Source organism: Bidens hawaiensis, unplaced genomic scaffold, assembly GCF_021521415.1.
Source record: "Bidens hawaiensis isolate Kalapana, Puna unplaced genomic scaffold, B.hawaiensis_p1.1 tig00025182_1, whole genome shotgun sequence".
Classification (NCBI taxonomy): domain Eukaryota; kingdom Viridiplantae; phylum Streptophyta; class Magnoliopsida; order Asterales; family Asteraceae; genus Bidens; species Bidens hawaiensis.
Genome location: NW_027494006.1, coordinates 4928 through 25867, shown reverse-complemented (window position 1 = coordinate 25867; position 20940 = coordinate 4928). Strand labels below are relative to the sequence as shown.

Genomic DNA, 20940 nt, shown 5'->3' with positions numbered 1-20940 from the left:
CATTTAAATGTTTTTTAAACCAATAGGTAAAATGATCAAATTACCCTTATGTGCCTTGCACATGACTAAAGTTAACAAGAAAAACAAACTGGGTTAGTTTCAAATGACAAAGGTGTAACATTTTGAAACGTAAAGTACAGATTATGTTACTTTTAAAGACAAAGAAAAACCACTGGAATTTGGCGCAAAGATAAAGGACAATTTTTGTAATTTTGTCGGAAATAAATAATTCCACATTTTGTGTATTGGTCGATAATCATCTCACCTTTAGAAATCACTACCAATGGTCTAACCTTAACTATTTTTGTCTTAATGGACCCCCTTTAAAAAAACTTATCGTTGCTAAGTTTTTTCCGAGTTCCAAACCGTTTTTTTATAGATTTTGATCGGAAGAATGATACGAGTCGACTGATGTTAAACTTATCTTTATACGGTGATAAGCTGATCATTATGAGTGTTATGGTGAATTTGATTGGGAAGTCAAATGGTAAAAAGAGGGGGGGGGGTAATATTTTTATACTAATAAGATTATAATCTTTTTTAACAACAAAAAAACAAATATAAAATAATACAATGCTAGTAAACATCTCCGCGCGGTGCTACGGAAACGTTGATACACGTAAACCCACGTGTCTCGATAGGAATACTGATAAAAAATAAAGTTAATTAAGTTTGTCTTTATGAAAATTTAAGTTGTCATGAAGATAACTAAAAAAAGAAGATATTAAACCTTATGTTATGGTCACGCATTGCGAGAACTTGTTATGTCGAGGCTTACATAGAAATATTAACGTGAAAACGGTATATTCGAAATTTAGAACAATATCATGTTATGAAAAAAAAATGTTGAAAGTATATTATATTTAGTTTAGAATGGTTTTGAACGAAACTTATATAGAAATGTAGATAAAAATAAGGATTTCAAAACAATATATTCGTTATTTAAGAAAACATTATATTTCGAATTTCATAAATGGAATATAAAAAATGTAAAAGATGTTTATAGAAGAAAGAAAAGAATATACTAAAATAAAATATAGAAAGTAAGCTGAATTAAAGGTCTAACAAAATTATATGAAAAATATAATAATATTAAATCAATTAAGTTAATGGATTAGAATTGTAGGAAAAAGATCTAATACAATAATACTTTAACGTATAATAGATATGTGAATCTATTTTTTCACGAAATCGATCTATGAAATCACATTCCAACATCTCGGAATTGTCAATACATATCCAATTAATCATTGGTTCACCGAAAAAACAATTCTGGATTGTTAATCGATCAATTTTTCACTTTTTTTCACGAAACCGTTTTGAGCGTTTTTTAAGCGTTTTAGGTTTTTGGCTAAGCGTTTAGGGTTTGGGTGAGCGTTTTTGAGCGTTTTAGTACTTTTGCCTTTGTTTTTTGCCTTTGAGTGTCTCGCGTACCTCTCGTACGTTAAGCCATTATCGTACAATATCTCTACCCTAGAATTGTAAATGAAGTGTCCATACGTTTATCATATAATATAACGGTTTTACACCAAATGTGAAATGGTAAGTGTTTCATCCTATGAATAGTGATATTTGTGAGATAACTACCATTTACATTTAAATATATATATATATATATATATGGTATTTTATCTAAACTAAATTGTCACTTTCTTTTTAATCAGTCATGTTTTGTCTATTTTCTTGTTTACTAGATTTCAATGCTATGTGTTCATGTTGCTTTCCTTTTTTCATACTTCCAAGTTTCAATGCCATGGGTTCAATACCTTAATTTATTCTTTTTTAGGGTAAATTAGAAATAAATAATTCCACATTTTACGTATTGGTCGATAATAATCTCAGCTTTAAAAATCACTACCAACGGTCCAACCTTTCTACTATTTTTGTCTCAATGGACCCCGTTAAAAAAACATATCGTCGTTAAGTTTTTTTCCGAGTTCCAAACGGATTTTTTACAGATTTTGATCGGAAGAATGATACGAGTCGATAGATGTAAAACTTATCTTTATATGGTGATAAGTTGATCGTTATAATTGTTACGATGAATTTGATTGGTAAGTCCAATTTTAGAAAGAAGGGGTAATATTTTTATACGAATAAGATTATAAGTTTTTTTAACAACAGAAAACAAATATAAAATAACACAATACCTATTTTATCTAAAGTAATTTGTCAATTAACTTTTTTTAGAATTAGTCTTGTCTATTTTCTTGTTTTACTCAGATTTCAATGCCATGTGTTCATGTTTTTTTTCCTTTCTTCAGACTTCTGAGTTTACAAGAAGTAGGTGAATTATGACTTTAAATAGGCCTAATGAAAACATCACTTAACTAGCTGATTATTGCTAGCTGCCATCTTCGACTTGATCAAAAGGGTTTCTTAATGAATGCAAAATGTTCCTTTGTTTTAAAGAAAACAATGAGATTGCCTCTATGGGTAACATTGATAATGTTGGATGTAATTCACAACTTAATAAGCCTGTCATATATAGGTTAACGGGTTAGATGTATTGGGCCTGTGAGATTCATTAATATGTAATGGATTTATGGGGCTGTAATTATGGATTTATTATAAATGGTAATGTCTTGACTAGTAAGCTATGTTAATCTATATAAACCGAGTTATGGTTAAACATTATAGATTGTGAGGTGTGGATGCAACCGAGTTAGGGTTCATCTAGAGGCACACATGAGATGTAACCGACTTAGGGTTAACCAAGAGTCAAACCGAGTTTGGGTTTGAGAGTTGTAATTAGTTTTTTGAGTAATATTTTCTGATTAATATAGACAAGATTTATTCGTTTAGTTCGTGTTTGTTTATCGATCGGGACTTGAATGGTCGACTAAAGTAAAACTTATCTTGATACGGTGATAAGTTGATCATTATGAATGTTACGATGAATTTGATTGGAAAGTCAAATGGCAATATAAAAAGGGGGTAATATTTTTATACTAATAAACAACAGAAAACAAATATTAAATAACACAATATTTTCTTGTTTTACTCATATTTCAATGCCATGTGTTAATGTTGCTTTTCTTTCTTCAGACCTCCGAGTTTACAAGAAGTAGGTGAATTATGACTTTAAGTAGGCCTAAGACTATGTGTAATGGATATAGTCTTTTTGTGGGCGTTGTGCAACATGTGACGCCACGTTAATATAGGGATATTTTTGTGTAGTGGATGAGGCCCCAACAATTATTACCTTATTATTTTATTATTATTATTTATAAAAAAAATAACATATAAACATATAAAAACCCACCAATCAAAACCAACCTTTCCTCTTCACCTGGTGCTGTGTGGGCAGCCCCCCCCCTCCATGGCGCCCGGGGACGGTCTTCCCGACGCTATGGAGTGGGAAGCGCCTAACTACATATGTCCAAGAAAATATCACTTAACTAGCTAATTGTTGCCAGCTACCATCTTTGACTTGATCAAAGAGGGTTTAAATGCAAAATATTCCTTTGTTTTAAAAAAATATGAGATTGCTGGGTAACATTGACAGGCTATACGACTCGTATACATGTCATACGAGACATGTTCCTAATGTAGAGTTAACCTATCACTGGTGTACCATTAACCATACTTTGTTCACCTTCCTATAATCTCTTACTTCAAAAAGTTGTGTTATAAAGCAAACTATTCTAAATCGTTATCTAATGAAAGAGTTTAAGGATCGTTCTCCGTGATGGTAGGGAAAGTGATGTAAAAAGGACTAGAGTAGTGACCAGTGGTTAACAATGGTGGCTTTGTCGATGGGATGAAGTGGTGCATGCTATGGTTGCCATGTGATCATTCACTATGAAATAGTTGGTAATTCTACTACAAGCATCTCAGATGCTTTTACAAAAACTAGATGTAGTTTAATACATACTTCTTTTTTTTGTCAGAATACGTTACAAAACAACATATTTTTAACCATCAAGAAAGGCAAGCCTTGTTTATAAGTACTTAAATGTAACTAATGGACCTTTTGGCTGTGAAAGTTTGCGACATGTATTTCACCATTGATGACGAGCTCAAGTTTGAAAAGATCTCCTTCCTTCAAGCCATTTGCAGCACAAATCCGTCCATCCTCGTCCTATGTAACAATAGTCCCCAGAGCGCTTTATAGGCACACTCCATAACCTTTCATTGTCGTATTTGATCGAGAATCAATTCTTCCTTGTTGAATAATCCCTTTTTCCTTGCAAATTTACTAGGCAAGTACTACATGCACCAAATTGTTATTAATTTATATGTAACGCAGACTATACATTGTGCTTTTTGATTTTCTAATAACGAAAACTATAATGCATTGAATAGCCAGAATCGACTTTTCTATGTAGGACTTTACTTCACCGTTGTAGTGTGGGCAGCCTTCTATTTCAGATGGAGTTGAGTCTACTTCCACTGCAATAGATATGTAAGTTATGTCACATATACATGTTGGTGCACAAAAGTGGATCGATCTCATGAGCCTAAAGAAAAAGTAATATTCCACTTTTATAATCCAAAATAACAAAGCAGTTACTGCTAGTGGTAAACTGGCTAGATACACCAAACATTCTTAACTTTTGATTCATTAGGAGCTATTGGACTTATATATAACCAAAGTCATACCAACCACCTTTCATGATGTCTGGTGGAAATTAGTTGATGTGTAGAGGCTAGAAAGACTCAACTTAAAACAAGCTTAACTTTTGATTAATTGGGAGCTAGAAGACGTTTTCAAAACCATAGTCGAACCAATCACCTTTCATGACGCAGTCTAGTGACAAAATACTTAATGTCTAGCCATTTCCAAGCTGGCAAGAAAGATGTACTTAAAATGAGCTTAACTTTTGATTCATTCTGAGCTATCATAATTTTGTATAACTCGAGTTGAGCCAAACTGACTAGTAACTCAACTTAAAACGAGCTAAACTTTCATTTATTGGGAGCTAGCATTCCTTTTTCACAATCATAGTCGAACCAATCACCTTTCATGTTAGTGCATAAGAGTGGATCTACTCATAACCCTATTAGAGCAGCCGTGACATATTACATAATTATATATCCAAAATAATTAAGTGGGAAACTGGCTAGAAAGACTCATATTAAACAAGTTTAACTTTTATTCGTTGGTAGAATGGTAGATAGCATAATTTCTTGTAATTAGCAGAGTCGGACCCATCACCTTTCATGATGTCTAGTGGCAAAATAATCAACGTTCGGTGGCAAAATGGCTACAAAGACTCAACTTAAAACAAGCTTAACTTTTAAATTTGGTGGGAGCTAATAGACTTTTTAAAACCAGCTAAATAGTCTGATGGCAATTCAGCTAGAAAGACTCAACTTAAAACGAGCTTAACTTTTGACTCGTTTGGCGCTATGCTAGCACTCTGTTTTATTACAAGAGTTGAACCAATCACCTTCTTTATCTTTGAACTAGTCTCTTGTAACTGAATATTGTCCTTGATTGCCTTATTTCCCAGATCTAAAAGAATAATAACATCACATTGATAAAAGTATAACTTACACGAAAAGTTAAAAAGATAACAGACGTTTGACACAAGTTGAATCAAATTCGAAGACAAAAACAACTAAAATGAAAACAAAGAAAAGATATAATAGCTTACATGAAAACTTCACAACGGGAGACTTGTCCTTCTCATTCTCAAGGAGCTCAAACTTGTACCTATCACCTACCATTAATCCGTTCGCAATCAAAAAATCTTTAAAACCACATCCAAGATAAAATCGGTAATTTGCACGTTCTTTGTTGAGCTGAACTTTCCATGATCTACCTTTATCGTCTCTAAGAATCATTTTTCCCGTTCTTAAACCATTTGATATTGAAAATTTAGCCGGAAGATGCTACAAAGACTCACCATATGTAAAGAAACATGCTTATGTATGCAAGCTAGTTATTTCGTTTTACCAAAATATCAATATAAGGTGTTAGAGAAGTTAACAAATATGACCTTTCACAGCTATATGGCTTCAGAGTAGAAATATAGTAACGTGTTGAGCTGGTAACCTGTATCGTCAAACTGGTCTCCTTCTTTACTTGAATATTGTTGTTGGTGGGATTCTTCGCTATATCTAACAATAAAGTTAGATTAATAAAAAACAAAATAAATAGCTATATATTGAAAGATTTGGAGAGATACGTACTATAGAAATTGAAAACAGGCATTTCTCCTGCTTTTACGAGCTCAAACATACACGCGTCTCCAACTCTTAAGTCATTTGCTATTATGAGGTTACGCCAGCCTGTTAAACGAATTTGATCGGTCCTGATATGGACCGTTGCTGGCCAAGTATTCTCTGCTTCGTCCACTAGAACTACTTGTGTATGCATTTTTCTGGTAATTAATCCATTTGATCGAGCGAACTTCAAAGGAACACTCTGCAAAACACGTATAATGATGCACTCGTTCACAACCGCTAAATTTGGACTCGACCAACTACATTTGTTCTTTGTTTTCAGGACATCTGGAACAGAAGTTTATCATGATGTAGTGGAACTGAATTTTGTGGCAAACAGATTTAACACCAATTATATCATTATATAAGAGCATCCACAATCATTACCGTACAGCTTTAAAGTAACTAAATAAGTATTAACCTCGTCCAAATTTTGTTGTAGTGTAAAATTATTTCGCAATTTTAAAACTATAGCGTAACAATTATTTTAATGCTTCGCACACTAGCCATACTTCGCACGTTATAAACCCGTTTTCAATATAACATAAAGTAAAATGTACAAATCCATTATGCGGTTCTCGGAGTTCATATTTCTTGGTTCTAAGATGTTTATTAATTTTTTTAATTATATCCATCGTGTATTCCAAAGAGGAATGTCAAAACCGGCCACATGGCTTTTCAAAGCCGCCCAAGAACATCCTATTGGCGATGTATCCTAATTTGCTTCAAGTTTAATCAAGTAACTAAATTTTCGAACTTTTAACAAAAAAAAAATTGTTCAATCTAAATTTAAGTTGACTTACAATTCGTGAGGTTTGGATCGAGTAAGGCATCATTGTGGTCACAAAACAACGATCATCGTCCAGTGGAGGTACATCTTTTCTTGGAGAAGAATAGTCGGTCCGTCCTCTTGCGCTTGTTGAGCATCTTCGATCTCTCTAATCACATATCAAAACAAAATTAGCCAAGGTTGTTACTGGTCGTGTTGGGTCCATCCCAGCACAAACCCAAAAATTTAACCCGAACCCAAACCAAACCCAAAAATCATGTCAGACACGTCAACCCGAACACGACACTTATATTCACGGTTTGATCCAAACACGACCTGTTTGAACTGAAAGGTTTTTATTTATATATTTTTTGCATATCAATACGTATTTAACATTTTAAAAGCAATATATATATATAAACGAAAACATAAAAATCTTATGCGTCGTGATGTGGTCGCTCCCCCTTTTTTTTGGAGTCACCGGATTTGCTTGATTTTTAAATGGAGGCTTCTTATGCATTTGACCCGAATGCACGGGTATGGGTCTTACCAAACCCAGATATTCCTTAAACGGGCTATAAAATTTCATTTAATTAAAAAGTATTCTCACCAAATTACTGATGTGAAAATCCTATAAAATATAGGATATACTAAAAATTATTATATGATTATTTTAAATATTATTTATAATTAAGAAACAATTTTATAGTAAAAAAAATAAGCGGGTCTTGGGTCTCACCAAACCCATATAACTTTTAAACCGGGTTATAACATCTTAGTAATTTGTGAAACCATTTTATCATCAAACTCTAAGTATATTATAAATTTCATTACAATAAATAAAATTAAACCCATAAAAGTATATAAATATTAAAAACGAGTAATGTAAAACAGCCCCGTAATACGGGGGGACCCATAAAAATCCTACTGTCGCGATATGTTCGCTCCCTTTTTTTTGGAGTCACCGGATTTGCTTGATTTTTAAATGAAGGTTTTTCATGCATTTGACCCGAATTCATGGGTATGGGTCTTACCAAACCCAGATATTCCTTAAACGAGTTATAACATCATTAAATTAAAAATTATTCTCACCAAATTATTGATGTGAAAATCCTTTAAAATAAGATATACTAAAAATTATTATATAATTTAAAAAAAAGATATTATTTATAATTAAGAAACAATTTTATAGTAAAAAAAATAAGCGGGTCTGGGTCTCACCAAACCCAGCTAACTTTTAAACCGGGTTATAACATCTTAGTTATTTGTGAAACCATTTTATCATCAAACTCTAAGTATATTATAAATTCTCTTACAATAAATAAATATAAACTCCAAAAAAGTATAAATTAAAAACGAATAATGTAAAACAGCCTCCGTAATACGGGGGATAAAAACTAGTATATATATATATATATACACACACAAATTTGTATAAAACAATTCCTTTTTAATTATAAAATTGCATGTTAATTTCTTTTCAAGTTTTAAACTTTAGCATAAGATACACCTCCGGTTTATTTATTACATAAAATATTAAAAAAATCAAAATAAATAAATGGCCAAAACGGGTCAATCCGCAAGCATGTCGGGTTTAACCCGTACACAACCCGTTTAGCTAAACATGTTCATGGGTTCGTCATAAAACAGACGCAAACCCCTTTATATACAAATTTGATGTTAGTCTTGTATCATGTCAAAAATTTGCACCTCTAAACTCATAAAGGCACCAACATAAAAGAAAGTACAATCTATGAAGCAGGGAGTGCAAAAAAAGAGAGCTTACTATGTGTGTGAAGCGAATGAGATTCTAGGAGAGAATCTTCTACCTCGTCACATAGATTTGGATACTGCCTTTCACATGTAGATGGGTCAAACACCATGTTTCCATGATGTTTGAATATAATAAAGTCAAACTCTTGCACTCCATTATCCACCACAAACTTCCTCCATCCGTCACCAAACCCCTCCGTCGCTAATGTCCACCGGCCATTTGTGACACCCTCGTCTCAGTATTGCTTTTTTGGATCTCCATCCGTCCAAGTTCGTCAAAAAAGATTTTGGAATCGACTGTAAATTCAAATATAGACAAACTATTATTATTATTATTATTATTATTATTATTATTATTATTATTATTATTATTATTATTATTATTATTATGTTTTCATTTTGTTTTTATTGGATCCATAATCCATTGATGACTTGAATCTGAAAGTTAACAAATCTCTTAATAAACATTTATCACATTGTGAATGAATATTAGTTGCGTTGATGCATATTGGCGAAATTTGGATGAAAATGTGGAGTCAGTACGTAAAAAAAAATATCATAAATGAGCATTGCTCCTGATGATCGATGCATATAAAAGCTTACAAGGTTGAATTTGAAGCCTGGTGGAATGAACTTGAAGAAGTGATTTGAAGGGTCAGCCATGGCTGCTGCAAAAAATATGCTATGATAAGAGGTAATAATCTCAAAGGTCCTAGTATCTTATAAAAATATCATAACAAAGTAATCCAAGTGTTTAATAAAAATTTATATTTGATGACTATCAAGTTGTCTTGATAATAAAAGTTTATAAACTGGCGTACGTATAAGTTGTAGATTATCAAGTAAGCATTAAATGAAGTGTGCTACCAACCAAAAAGTTTAGAGTTTAGACTTGAGAGCAACTGTTAACATTTTGGATAGCTGAGATATAACTATAAACATTTCAAACTACCTTACCAAACCTGATCAATCCAATATTGTTATCTTAATTTTAAGTTGTACTATTTTGCACTATTAAAAGAGATCGCGTCACACTCTAAACTAGACGGGTGCCCGTGTGATACAGCGGGGAACAAAAATCATAGTAATCGTGTAACAATTGTGGATGTTTATGGTTCATTTGAAACCTTGAAAACGGTGGAACCAGTTATCACTTTTGGTCAGCTGGTTTCCGAATGTTCAAACCATAGCAAACGGTTTGGTTTATGGTTTATACAGAAAATTGGCTATATAAAACCGGATCCGAACGGTAAACTTATTACTGAAGCTCAATGCGTGAAATCAAACCATTAGTAACGATTCAGTTTAAAGTTTCAACGGTTCAGTTTCGGTTCTCAATAACAAAAAATCGAACCAACGGTTTGGCTCACGGTATATCTTAGAAGCCGTTAAAACTGAATTGTGATCACCCATACGTAAATGTTATTAAAAAATATATATATATAGCAATACCATACTCAAATTAAAGACAATAAAATGCTCATTTTTATAGTGCTTTATAAAAAATATTAAGGTATGAAAAAGTTATGGTTGTTGGAAAATCATTGGTGGGAAGTTATTTACAATTAAAACTAAAATGAATATATATGTAAAGATGAATGTCCAAAGTAGTAACTATTTCTTAAATTTACAAAAGTTGAGTAAAGTTGAGGGGGCATTGTTGTAACTATTTCAAGACATATTTTCTAATGGACAAGTTTGTCTCTATCTTACATGCTATATAAGGTGTATCTTAGGCATTAAAAGTTGTAAATTACTTAAAAATTGGGTATCTTAATTTGTCTATGTCACATGTATTATATATAGTATAGATAATTTGAATATTTAATTAAAAATTACTAATAAATTGTTAAAAAAAAGCACAAAAAATAAATAAAAATGCATAGATCTCATTTTAAAAATACATAAATAATTAAACAATACTTTTATTATGAACAACTAATATTTTCACAATGTCTCAAGTGACACAATAAGACTCGAACCCGACAATACTTCATTCATAAAAAGATATGCATAAAAATATTATTCTCAGTTTCATTTATTTTTTAACTTTCGCTTTTACTTTAAATGAGTCGTTATCGTAAGCGTTAATTTGTCTCATCATATTTTGTCATTTTGAACACACTTGGCAGGGCCGGCTACGAGAAGACGAAAAATATTTTGGGCCGAAGGCGAACAATATATTTTGGACCTCAAGTAAAATGAGAATTTTGTTGGGTTTAAACAATTTAATTTTTAAATGAGCATACTTGCTTATGATTTGGGTTATGTAAAATTTTTTTTATATAAAAATAGGCTTAATCATGCCTAAAATGAGACTAGATACCACAACCTTTTGGTTGATAGTCATAACCATTTGCCACTAAGCCAAACTAGTTATTTGCAATTAAGTTTAAACATTACATATACATGTTGTTTTTCATAAAAATACATATAAATTTTTATAAAAATAAAATATTTCGGGCCTAACTGGATGTCGTGCCTGTGGTCGTCGACCACCCAGCCACCCCTAAGGGCTGGTCCTGACACTTGGTACATGGTACAATCTCTTGATCTTCTCTCTGACACAAAATAGGGATACTCGTTGCCAAAACTCGACATTCATTAATTGTTCACATGGTCCAAGTTTTTGGGAACATGGACCCAAGCATTTGGTAACATTGCTACTTCATAGCTCCATATTCTTAGCCCTCTCTAATTCTCGATCCAGGATTTGGTTGTTCCATAATATGATGTTTTTGGGAAAAATATAATTAAATTGATAGAAATATAAGAGAGTAAAAAATGATTGTATGAGTGTAAAAAAAATAGTAGAGAGTGAATTTATTTATAAACTAGTGATTTACCTAGCGCGTTGCATCGGAACAGGTCGATAAAATCCGGGCGATGGTAAAACCCAAGCGTTGTTGGCCGCAAGTGTTGAGGTGGTAAGTCGACACGAATTCGGACGGTTTCGTTTACGTTTGTTATTGTATCAGAACTAAAACCAAAATAAAAACAATAAACAATAAAATTTGAGGTGGACTAATGGGGTGGCGTCAACTGGAAAACTCGGGTGTTGGTAAAACTTGACCGTTGTCGATCCCGACGTTGAGGTGGTGAGTCTACGTAAATTGGATTGGTTTCTGTCAAGTTCATTACAGTGCCAGAACTAAAATAAAAAACAAAATAAAACCGGCATTTGGTGGGTTTTCTTCATGTTTGTTATGGTACTGAACCTAAAACAAAAAACGTTGAGTCTACTCGAATTCGGTCAGTTCTCATCATTTTCTTTATGGTACCAGAACTAAAACAAAACAAAACAAAATACAAAATAGGCATTCAGTCGGACCGTAACTAAAAAATCCAAAAGAGACCAAATAATGTGTCGCAAAGTGGCCCAGTCAAACTTTACGAAAACAAAATCGAAAAAAAAATAAAAAATGAAGTGTCTAGACGGGATTGGTGCCACGTGGACCAATCAAGATCCAAAGGCACCAGCCCCGTAATTGGCCTCCGCAACGGGGCCATAATTAGCCCAAATTGGGGCGATAAAAAGGAGAAAACGCTACCCCCTGGGTGATAAGGGGGGCGACGGGTTTTTATCACCTGTTGTGTGTAATGTGTTTATTATAATCGTATTATATTTGTGTAATATATCTATATATATATATATACACACTAGCAAAGAGCCCGCGCTTTGCAGCGGGTGTGAAATATAACATGGTAAATACGAAGAATATGTAACCCGTTTATAGATTAACTTGGACCCGTTTTTAAAAAACAAGGTTTTTACCGGCAACCGAATGGTAAACTTGGAGAAATTTGATCAGTAACCCCTTAACATTACCAAAAGTGTAACCGGTTAACGGGTTAAATTAGACCCGTTATTGAAAAACATGGTTTCGACTTGTAACTGAACCATAAATACAAACAAAATATTTGTGTTCACATAGTTTGTTTTTTCCCACAATTAAATCATCATTCAAAGCACACTATACAATCAACTAATCAAGAAAGCAGGTTATTACAAACATAACTTCATTTGGATATTTCATCAAACAGCTAATATGAACTTGCCAAAAATATTGTTGGAATTCATTATTTTGATTGAATTGAGCCTGTAACGTGTTTGAAAAAGAATCACACCTACATCACAAATTCATACATTTATGTTCGTAATTTTAATTAGTTACGGCCAAAAAGATTGATTGGAGATGCATGTAAACGTTGTTGCAACTTGCAAGTACTTAGTATCAAGATAAATGTAAAACCATCAGTAAGCTTTAAATGTGTAATTCTAAATCTCTAAGTGGCAATAATCATTTTGGAAAGACACATTAAAAAAAGCCTTTATTGTCTAAAATATTTCACCTGGTAGAGAAACACAAACACCCAATATTTTGAGTCCACTATAACAATGGATAAAGACAAGTCGTCACGATTAATAATAAAGATCTCAAAGCTATAAAAGCGTAAAGATCAACACAAGACAAATAACATCTTCAACTTAGCAACAAAAGAAACTGAAATTCAGTTCTTGAAAAGTTATCTGAAACAATATAACAAACGCCTATTATTATATGTACAGGTGTGTTTTGCCACACGAATCTCCAAAATTTCATCTTCAAATTTCCTCTTGTTCATGTAGCCACGAAACGAAAACAAACAAATGATGAATCACTTGATTAAAAGTAATGTAAATTAAAATAAATACTATGAGTAGTTAACTAAAATTACAATTCGCATACTGTGTTTTGACCCGTATCGAGTGTTGGTTCAGGTTTAGTTTTTCAATTTTTTGTTTTGTTTCGGTGTGGTTTCAGTTTTTTGGATTTTAGTTTTTAGTTTTTTATTTTAGGTTTCGTTTCAGTTATTTTTTTTTGTTTTCTTTAGGCTTTTTTTCGTTCAGGTTTGATTTTTTTGATTGCTGGTTTCATTTCGGTTCGGTTCGAATTCAATTGTTTATTCGTTTTTGTCCCTGGATATCCTGTTTTTTATGGTTTTTAGGTTTCATTCAGTTTCAGGTTTTTGGTTGTTGGTGGTTTTGTTTCGGTTCAATTTTGCTTCATGGGTTCCATGACCATGTGTCATATTGTAAACTCTATATGCAGCTGGTGCACCCCCAGCTAGCAGTGTACCCACATCAGGGGAATGTCCCTAACATCAGGGGAATGTCCCTAACAACCATGTTTTAAAATGACTCGGATCACTTTATAGTTCAAGTAGAATAACATGTAAACAGATTATCATTATTTGCATCTTCAATAATGCCAATTTTTTTGGTTTTTAACGAACAAATAAGACAATGAATCAAGTCAAAAAGTAAGTTAATAAATAGTTTAAATCAAGCAACAATTGGGGTGGGTTCTAAGTGTGCTTAAACACGTTAACAAACACATGAAGTGCATCACCCAAAGCCACTCACACTTCTAACAATATAAAATAAACAAAGCAAACTGCATGTTTAAATTGCAAACCTGAAACGCGACGATACTGACAATATCTCAACGCTTCACACCAAAGTGTTACTTGGAATATTCAGTTTCTTCAAAATCAGTTCTGGCAAAAACAAAAATATGCATATAGCTAAAAAAGAGTGTGCATTTTCCAGCAGTGACAAATCGAATGAATTACCAAATAAAGAACTTCATAACCACAAAAAGCATATATGCAGAGTTATGATACGGTTTAGGGACAACTTCATCAATAAACATATAAACATACCGGGAGAGGTTCATCACTTCTAATATTAAAACAAAAGATAGTTTATTAATGTTTCGTTGCTTGTTTTATAAAAAAACATCAATTCTTTAAAAAAATCACCAATAATAATTAAAGTACCTAACAAAGGAATCCCTTCAGAACCAGGCTGGAGCTCTACAATATCTTGGTTATGTGAAACTTAACCCTCTTCAAATATAAAACTAAAACAACCTGAAGTTTTTGCAAGCCCAAAACCGTTGCCTTTGGCCATTTTTCAAGTCATAAAAGACTCTTGAGAAGCTTCTGTTTGTTTGTATTGCTGCAAACAAAAATACATAATCTTTGCAAGCATGAATAATAACAAGATCAATGCATCAAGCAGGTACTAAATTCATAACGTTACCATCTCCATGCATAATTTTATTCTTCATTAGTCACGAACACGATTTAAAATTTTGCTATACCAAAACTCGTGTCGAACCCGCTTACATGTTTAGCTAAACTGTCAGCCCTGTGGGTTCATCGGTTGACCCGTTTTACCAATTTACTTGTGTTTTTAAACGTGTTCAGTGTAATTAGATATTGTAAATTTGACATAAACAATTTGATGCATCACTGGCACATTAAAAAGTAGTAAATTACATGTGCATTAGCATGAATAACATATGTGTTTAGTAAATTATGGCTAAAATACAACCTTTGGTGAACATAATTAATGAAGAAAATCAATACTGATTGGTCAATTTAAGAGTAACATACAAAAATCTTGGTAGAATTGAGAATATACTGTATGAGAAGCGATTTTGGGTTTATCCACAGTCAGTGCCATAGCAGAACCTCCAGTTCCATCACCAGCAGCTACAATTGACTTCTAGTATCCATTGAAATAACCCTAAATCCGGTAGCATCAATTTATGGAATTTACAGTTTCCGCAGGCGTTTCGTTTTCCCCACTCCTCATCCTAGATCCCGGAGCACCAATTTTGAATGATTTAGAGATGTTGGTAGGGTTTTGTGTTTTGCATATTATACTGCGGTTAAGGCTTTATAGCGAGATAGATGAGGCAGAGAATTAGGGTTACGGTTGAAATCTGTATAACGAGCAACAACTGTAACGACATACAGTTCTTAATATCAATCAATTGACATGAATGGAGTATTGATGGGAGGACCGTTACAATAGGCAGAGAGGAAGAGTCGCCGGAGTACAGGAGAACAATCAATTTTTTCCGGCGGTAAGATAGTGAGAGTAATAAATATTACGGCTGCTTCTCAGGAAGATGAAAAGTCCTAAATCTATTACAATGTAATATATATATATTTATATATATATATATAAATAAGGGCTACAACACGACTACACCCTTAAAATAAAAGATCATCCTTTGCTGACTAAACGTCACATGACGCAAGTCGCCCAATTTCGTAGCATCTCCACTACACATAACCTAATAATGATAAGAAAAAAAATTAGTGCTTGTGAGGGCTGATATTTTCTCCGCTGAGGATATATTATCCTTGAAGATGTGTCTGGATCAGTTATCCTCCCGAAGAGTTCCAGAACCATATCGAAGATCAAGGATCCTCAGAGGTTAATATTATTAACAATTGTTTCGTATGTGTAGGATATTATTCAACAGGAGTAACGGCTAAAGGACTTGGTCTACCTTAAATCTCGAAACTGGAAGCTACATGCACGTGGTCAAACGAACGTTGGAAGAGTAGTGGAATAATGGCGGATAGTTAGGACTTTTAGTTACATGCAATTTCTTTATATACATTGAGAACGATCGATTAGATATATCACTGTACTCACACACACTAGAGCAGAAACAATTATTCTCTCTGTACACATTAGCAATTCTTGTAACATCGATATAATCTCCACAACCTTTGTAACCCATTTTTTGATATTAATAAACCGGTGATCGACGAGTTGTCATCACCCGGGTTTTTTTCTTTTGATCTGAACAAGGTCAAAAGGTTTTTCCTCACAACAAATCACCGTGTTCACTCCATTTTCATTTATATAATCGTTATTATTAGCATAGCACTATACATCACTTTAACAGATTTGGATACATTATCCTTACCAGATTTTTGTCCAAAACAATTTGGCGCCCATCGTGGGGCCATTGGTGCTATAATCCAGATTATTCGCTATCAATTTTCAACTTTTCATACCCATATCACCATCAACGGCCTCTCAATCAACCTCTACTTCATCAACTATGCCATATTCGGTTTCTCTCTCATCAAGAGCTTTGCCGCCGATGCCTCCGCCAATCACGGGAGCACCAAGGGCTGCTGCTGCTGGAAGCACGACGCAGTTACCAGTCTTCCAGAGCTCGAAAACCGCTGCTGCTGCGCCGGTGGTTATACTAACAATGATGTTTCATCTATGTTTTCGTAGGTTAAAGCATATATGGAGCAGCAGAACAAGACCAACCAGAGGATCCTTTGTGAGATAGAAGATGTCAAGAAGACTAAGAGGCCAACGGAGGATCACACTCCCCTGATACCCAGGATGCTAGATTTCACTAGTCTAGGATCCATGGCTCAGTTCACTCAAGGATCATCTATCATTCAACAAGGGTCCATGGGTCAACAGACTCAAGGATCCTCATAGTTCCAGCAAGGATCATCTATCCTTCAACAAGGGTCCATGGGTCAGCAAACTCAAGGATCCTCACACTTCCGACAAGGATCAGCCATCCTTCAATCAGGATCCTCTGGATTATATCTTCAAGGATCCTATAATTCCCAACCTCAAGGATCCTTCTATCATAATCAAGGATCCTCAGGAGTCCAACATCAACGATCCTCCGAAGTCCATGAAGGAGATTTCATTCCTATGCAGACTATCGCGACGGGTGGTCCAACTCCTATCGCTGACTCATCTTATCCCAGATACTCATCCGAGATGCCAACCTTCGCCAACAAAGAGGTAATTTGTATGATCCTTTATCCTTAGATGCTAACCGTGGTTCCATGCAGGATGCAAATATCAACCAAGCTATGGCCAAGGAGCTACAGAAGCTCAAGGATATGATATCTAGTGTTCCCGGGGTGATACGACCAATCCCCGAGATACCTGAGGGAAGCCACAAATTATCCAGATTTGCTCCGCCTATATATGATGCTGAAATCTCGAAGCGATTCCAAACCCCTAACATGAAGACTTATGATGGAACCACTTATCCTGAAGAACATGTGGCACTATACGGAGAAATGATAGAGATCAACCCCATTCCTGAGAGACTCAAGGAAGCATGCCTGTGTAAAGGCTTTGGATCCACACTGACAGGATTAGCATTAAAATGGCTGCTAAGTCTTCCTCCCTTTTCAATTACTTCCTTTTCACATTTAGTTAACTTGTTCACAGTCAATTTTCCTGTAGAAGGAAATTTAAGAAGTTAACTAGTGATTTATACCAAGTTGTCCAACCAAGTGATGAATCCCTTAGGGATTTCGTCACGAGTTCGGCAGGGAAGCTCTGGAAATCCCTAATCTTGACATGGCTACTGCAGTTAAAGCCTTCAAGATGGGACTTCAGAGGGGCTCCCCCTTTTATGATGATCTTGTGATGACATCCCGCAGGTCTCTAGATGAAGTAAGGAACAGAGCACTAAGGTTTATACGGCTGAAAGATGACAAAAGGATCCAAGAAAGATTGGGCGCTCAAACAAAAGATGAATCCCTTGACAAGAATAAAGGATTCTCATACAGGAACAACAACTCAAAGCCGTACACCAAGTTCAACAATCAAAACGTACGAGCAGCCGAAGAAGGAGATGATGATGAAGACTATCCCTGCATCTCTGAGTATTGTTTCTCCGTAGATACCCATGGTTTGATCTGTGCCATGAAGGATCTAGGGGAGAAAGCTAGGTGACCCTGTAAGAATGAGAAAACGAACACCTTCAAAGACAAGTCCAATTGGTGTGCCTTCCACGAAGATTTTGGCCATATGAAAGACGAATGCATTGGTTTAAGGAGGGAAATTGGATACCTCCTGAGCAAGGGCCACTTCAAAGAGCTCTTGGGAAGGAAGAAAACCAAGATCCAGGATCCTAAAGATCTTTCACAAAAAGCAACACCACCACCACCAGATGCTCATGTGATCAACTTCGTCTCCAGAGAATACGACATATTTCAAACTTCTTGTCCTACAGAAGAATTCGAGTTGGACGATGAAAGAAGACCACTCATCCCCACTACTCGAGTGACTAATGAGAGAATCTTCTTCGACTCAAGTATCCAGGATCCTCACCAGGATGAGCTAAATGTGCGGATGGTCAATTTCATATCTGGAGGTTTAGACATATGTGGAACTTCTTTCTCTGCAGCAAAAAGACTTGCCAAAGAGATCAAATTGGATAACGGGGACCGACCAATAGTATCCACCACTTTAACAACAGACAAAAGGATCTTCTTCGATGAGGAAGACAAACTAAACATCCAGGATCCTCATCATGACGGTTTGATTATTACTTTATTTATCGCTAACCATTATGTACGCAGGATCCTAGTTGACGGTGGGAGTTCGGTCAACATCATCCAACACGATGTCCTTAAGAAGATGAATGTAGGTTCCCTGGACGGATCGCACGAGATATCGCGGTCTACTCAGGTGCGGAATCCCTGCGTAGATCGTTACGAGTATAGAACACAAACACACGAATACACGAAACACGTTATATATTAAAACCGAACTCACGTGATGTAAATATCACTATTACAAAACACACGTTACCGAACAAACTCGATAACCAAAACTGCTAACTAACTGATTGAACGATTAATACTAAACCAAGCCGTAAGCTTGTATTTATATACACGACAACTTCGCCTGATATGTTCAGGCGAAGTTGTCCATAACTTCGCTTGTTCAACAAGTTCGCCTAGGCGAACTTGTTGACAACTTCGCTTGTACAAAAACATAAATAACATTACAGACTCGATTACAGACACTAGACTATGAACTACTGACATTCATGCACCAACAGACTCCCCCTTGGCAGTAGCTTCATATCTTGATCTTTAAGCTCTTGTCTTGTAATCCTGTATCTTCACGCATGCACTCCTTCTCTAACACATACCGTGACTACTCGCTGATATTTCCTTGCTTCGTCCTTCCAAGCAGGAATATAGAATATCTTCATTTCATTCAACACTTGCAGATCAGCTTTCGATAAGTTAACAAGATGCATCGGATCATACACCCTCAGCACTTCTTGTTCGTCTTCGTCTTCCATCACGGCTTCAGCAGTCTGGCAATCAACGTACCACCATTTTAGATTCTTCAACACATCTTGAGGCATAATCTTCATTGGAACCTCCTTGATGCATCGGATCGGTTTGTACTTCATCACCATCCATGGCTTGCCATCTGCTCTCATTCCCCTTTCTGTATCCTCCACGAGCTTTCCCTTCTGTGGCTTTAATAATTCAAACTTCTTCTCTTTTATGCTTTCTTTCCACACGATCTTCCCAATCACTCTTGCCATGTTGTCGTCACTTCTATTTATCAGGCCCAACCTGGCCAAATCCTTCACCTCACATTCCGGCAACGTATTGAGAGATCTCAGGGTTCTTTTGAAGTATTGAATACCATCATAACGCTTCACCACAAACAACTTTATCTGTTCATCATATATCCAACAGATAATTCCCTTCTTCGACTCAGCATAGCCTTTGATGTTATAACTCTTCTTGAACATGGCTGGAACAGCAGGCTTCTTGGTCTTAATAAACCAATGAGCACAGCCTTCCTTCCACCTAGGCTGCTCCTCCCACTCAGTCTCATCCATCTCAGTACCCATGTCAGCTTTCTCAACATCTGGGATCTCGTGTTCAACGTCTTCTTCTACTATCTCCCCCTCTTCTATCCCATCTTCAATCACAATCTGTGCCCCAATCTTCTCAATCTCCTCACACGGCAGCACATCATCATCAAACACATCATCATCTAGCATATCATCATCTAACTCTCTCAACGCATCAATCACATCATCTTCATCATCAACCATTACCACCTCATCACCACCAACTGCACCTGCAGACTCCCCCTGAGCTGTGGAAGTCCCAAGAGCTTGAGTAGTTCTTGGCAACTCACCACCTGCACCTTTCGGTGCATTGGGATCATCGTCTCTGTCGTTTCTCTTCTTAGTCCTTAACTCGTCGCCTCTACAGCCTGTCTCCCCCTGAGATGCCAAGAACGCCTTCATAGCATCTATAATCCTCCCATGCTCAACCAGGAGGGACGACTGTAGTTGATTTTCTGCTACAAGGCGTTGAATAGCCTGGGTCTGGATAAAGTTGATCCTTGATTGCTCTGCCACGACCCGCTCAAGTGCAGCTATTCTCTCCGAGTCTGAGATGGTTGCATCGAAATCAAATCTCATATTAGATGTATCTGGAGTATACTCAGCAGGGATTTCGAATGCAACTGGGACTTCAGAAGCAGTTGTGGACGTAACCGCAGGTGGTATCGTGACCGACAACCCTGCAGTTGCGACGACCGTCGACTCTACAAA

General features: G+C 35.4%; 1 pseudogene; it reads right to left on the bottom strand.

Moving 5' to 3' along the window:
- Positions 1–3964: 3964 nt before the first annotated feature.
- LOC143571017 (B3 domain-containing protein REM8-like) lies at positions 3965–9379 on the bottom strand (annotated as a pseudogene).
- Between the last annotated feature and the right edge of the window lie 11561 nt (positions 9380–20940).